Below are 4,881 nucleotides of genomic sequence, written 5' to 3'. Positions count from 1 at the left end.
CATTATATTTGGGGGCTTCAAATTTGGGGGGCCTAAGGCAACGACCTCACTGCCAAAGCCTTTAGAGCCACCCCAGATAATGTCTAAAAATTACTAATGTTGGCTTAATATTTTACAACAAATAAACTAATATATAGAAATATCGAAAATTATTATTTGTTGAAAATAATTTAAAAAATGATGATAATTCGTTAAGAATATATTTCGTCTATAAATTGAATATTTTTTTTTTGTTAAATTTAGGACGTAAATGATGATATCTTTCTTCTTTCATTGGTCAACAAAGCAAATTGCATCTTGTTGTGTATTAAGTTTTCTTTTTCATAAAAGGAAATATTTTGTTTTGGTTCTTCATGCTTATAGCATGCGTGAGCCTTATATATTATGACTATTGCATAGAAGTTCAAATACAAATGAATTTAATATGCAAAATTAGTTGATTTTAAATTTTTAAATTTTGGAGAAATAATTTAATAACTATTTTGTCCAATATGAAAACTATTTTGAAAGGGTAAAAAATGCGAACGATATTTTGCTATGGGATATCGTGCTATAAAAAATTATCATTTGTTGAAATAATTAAAAAAAATGATGACAATTCGTTTAGAATAGAATTCGACTACAAGTTCGATACATTTTCTATTAGACTTTGGACACAAAGATGATTCCTAAGTTTTCTTTTCCTCCCAGAAATATTTTGTTTCCATTCTTGTGTGAGCCCTATAGGTTAGGACTACTTGCATAGGAGTTCAAAACATGAAAGGGTTTAATATGTACTAAAGTTTTAGTTAATTTAAATTCCTAAAAATTTGAAAAAAACTTAAATTACACTTTCGTCTAATGAGAAATCTATCTTTAAAGGACAATAAAATTGAACAATATTTTGCTAACGGTCTTTATGCTTTTAATATTGTACTAATCTCTATGTAAATGTATTGCACGTATATCTTTTGCTAATTATATAGTGACAATTCTTTTGAAAGAAAATTGACGTATGCTTATAAATTATGTAGACTACATTATTGTGTGTATGTTTGTGTTTCTCTCATCTCTTTGTACATATATGTTGAAGTGAATGAACATTTAAGTCTTCAGCTCGTGGTAGAAAGACTTTAGTGTTAGAAATAAATATGGCAAGACTCTTTAGACAATTCATAGTAGACTTTAAATGCTAATAGTAATTATAATTTTATCCAACATAAAATATATACGGCTAAATCCTAGAAATAATTTATTAATGCGTTTTTTCTCTACTTTTTACTTCCTTTTAATCATTTTATTTTTACCTAAATTTGGTTATAAAGTGTCATTTTTTTGTTTATGTTGTTTCCTAAAATATCGCACCAAATTTTTTAACACAACATAAATTTCTCGTGCAAATTTCAGGCTCATTGTATTGTATATAATCTGTTTATTGATATCTCAAACTTTTTGCTGACTTCTAAAGTTTTCATCAAATTTATGAGATAAATTTGCTATGTCATACAAAATATAGATAAAATAAAAAGTAAGTAAATTAAATATCCAATCTCACAAATAGAATGATGAACTACAAAAAACATCATCAATGAAGAAAATTAACAAAGTCATACTAGTTCTAGACCATAAATAAATATGAAATTCTATCTACTAAACTAACTAAAATTATAATTCTGGAAAGTACATTTGAAAGGAAATATACACGAAATATAAATAGAAAAAGGCATATAACTTTAATCTTGATATGATAAACCCAAAGCTTCGGTTATCCGCATCTGTGTCATATTTCGCTTCATACACAATAATATCTGGCTGTGATGATCTTATGTTTTAAAAATTGATCCCGTATTTCGAGGCCTTAAAACTTTTTTTTATCTCTTTTCGATTTGCGTTCGTAGTTCGGGCGTGATTCAGGAAAGCCTTTATGTAGAAAATTTATGAAATAACAATTTTTGCTCTAAAAAGTTGATTTTAGTTGACTTCGGTCAACGTTTTGAGTAAACAGACCCGGACCTGTATTTTGACGATTCCGGTAGGTTTGTAGAAAAATATGGGACCTGGGCGTATGTCCGAAATCGAATTTCGAGGTCCCAAGCCCGAGAAATAAATTTTTTTATAAAAATTGTAAGACTGAAAATCTAATGATTTAAAGAATCTGATTAGTGTTTGATGTCATTGGTATCAGGCCCGTATTTTAATTTTGGAGCCCGGTATAGGTTTAATATAACATTTATATCCAATCTGTGAAATTTGGTGAGAAACGAGATTGATTTGATGTGATTCGGACTTTTGGTTGAGAAAATACAAGTTTTGAAACTTTCTTGAAATTTAATGCAATTCGGTGCTAAATCGTAGTTCTAGGTGTTACTTTGGCGATTTGATCGCGCAAGCAAGTCCGTATGATGTTTTTAAACTTGTGTGCATGTTTGGTTTGGAGCCTCTAGGGGTCGGGTGAGTTTTAGAAAGGCTACGAGGAGTTTTGAACTTAGAAAACTTTAGTTTTTGGCTTCAGCTGTCATCTGGTATTTTCTTCTTCGTGTTCGTGAAAGTACTCTCGCGAACACGAAGGGTGAATTGGTCTGAAGAGGAATTTTCTCTATGCGACGCAAGCGTTAGGGGCTTTACCCTTCGCGAACGCGACCAGCTCAACGCGAACGGGAAGTGTTGGGGACTTGGGGGAGGTCGGTCACTTCTTTTACGCGAACGCGTACGATGGTCCGCGAACGCGAAGGACAAGGGGACATAGCCTTCGCGAACGCGTTGAAAAACTCGTGATCGCATAAGCCTGAGCAAGGTATCTCTTCGCGAACGCGGTAGGCCCTTCGCGAATGCGAAGAAGGCTTGTCCAAACTTTTAAAAATAGAAACCATTACGGGATTAAGCCATTCTTTCATATTTTCAAAAACTAGAAGACTTAGAGGCGATTTTCAAGAGACAATTTCTTCCCCAAAGTGTTGGTAAATAATTCTAAACTACTTTCTTCCAATTACCCATTACATTTCATTAATTTTCAACCTAAACTCTAGGGTTTTCATGATGGAAATTGGGGGTTTGGATAGAATTAGGGATTTTTGTATAATAGAATTTAGACCTCGATTTGAGGTCTGATTTTGAAACTAATTACATATTTGGGCTCGTGGATGAATGAGTGAATGGGTTTGGTCCAAACCTCGTGTTTTGACCAAGCGGGCCCGAGGTCAGTTTTTGACTTTTTGGAGGAAATATTAGGAAACTTATAATTGTATATTGGAATTGATTTCTTTAGCAATAATTGATGTTATTAAGTTAATTATGACTAGATACGAGTGGAGTGGAGGTGGAAACTAGAGGAAAAGCGATAATTGAGCTTTGAGTTGGCCATTGGATCGAGGTAAGTGTTTGGTCTAACTTTGACTCGAGGGATTATGGGTCCCCAACATAATTGCTATGTGACATTCCATGTGTGTGGCGTATAGGTGTGGTGACGAGTAGCTATGCGCCGCCAAATTATTTGTTTAGTCTGTTCCCTTCCCCGTTCCTAATATATTATCTTCTTGTCCTAACTGCTATATGCTTATTGGTGCTTCCATGTTTAATTGCTTCTTGTTAGATGTTGTTTCCTTTATTGAAGGTATTAACTATTTTTTAGTTTCATTGTATTACATTATTAGTTTAAGTTGGTTTATCGGTGTTTCATGGTATATTTGGTTGGTCTCACTGTGTAGTATTAATTGAGTGAAGTTTCATAATCGTATAGCCTTGTGTTTGCTTTGGTTTGAGGCTTAAATAGTGTGGAGGTTTTGAGCTGAATTGTGAAATTTATGTTCTTATTGTGTGATTGGTACTGATATGGTAAGATCGGGTTGCACGCCGCAACAGGGGAATAAGGGTGATAAATTGAGCAGGAATAAGGGTGAAATGTGATTGTCTAGTAGGATCGGGTTGTGCGCCGCAATAGGAGAAATAAGGGTGATATATTGAGGAGTAATAATGGTGGATTGTTATTATACAGTGGGATCGGGTTGGACACCGCAACAAGAGGAATAAGGGTGAATTGATAAGGAGCAATAAGGATGAATGTTTGCATTGCTACTGATTATATGGTAGGATCGGGATGTGTGCCGCATCAGTTTATTGTTTATGTATCCTTCTCTATTGTGAAGTTATTTTGTAGAGTTGCATCTCACTTAAGGATTGGCTATAGCTGGTACTGATAAGATATTTAAAGTTCTGTATTCATTTTTGTTGCAAGTTACTGTTTTATTTTGTACCGTACTTCTCTTTCGCTTTATTATATACAGTATGCAGGTTATATTATAATTACACTGTTGTAACCTTGTCACTACCTCGTCGAGGTTAGGATCGACACTTACCTGTATATGCGGTCGGTTGTACTGATACTACACTCTGCACTTTCTATGAAGATTTTGGAGCTGGTAGTGATTGATCGAGAGGTCGGTTGTAGACATTTCATCTAGGAGACCCAATGTAGTCTTACTGGCGTCTGAAAACCCTGGCGTCCCCTCCTATGTTTCTACATTCCTATTTTCTTTTCTTTCGAAACAAATGTAATTTCTTTCAGACCAATGTTTGTAGATATTCATAGTAGGTTCGTGGATTGTGACACTAGTTTATGGGTGGTATCAGTTATGGGATTGTTGATAGTATATATATAACAGTTTAATTGCGTACTTCCGCATTTATTTCAACTTGATTTAACTTTTTAAATGTTAATCTATGAACTGTAAAGGAAAAAGGTGAATGAAACTCTAATGTAGGCTTGCCTAGCGAGTGCGATGTTAGGCGTCATCACGGTCCCGATAGTGGAAATTTCGGGTCGTGACAAGTTGGTATCAGAGCACTAGGTTGCCTAGGTCTCACAATTCACGGACAAGCATAGTAGAGTCTGAGGGATCAGTACGG

Source organism: Nicotiana sylvestris, chromosome 8, assembly GCF_000393655.2.
Source record: "Nicotiana sylvestris chromosome 8, ASM39365v2, whole genome shotgun sequence".
NCBI lineage: Eukaryota > Viridiplantae > Streptophyta > Magnoliopsida > Solanales > Solanaceae > Nicotiana > Nicotiana sylvestris.
This window is presented reverse-complemented; position numbering follows the sequence as displayed.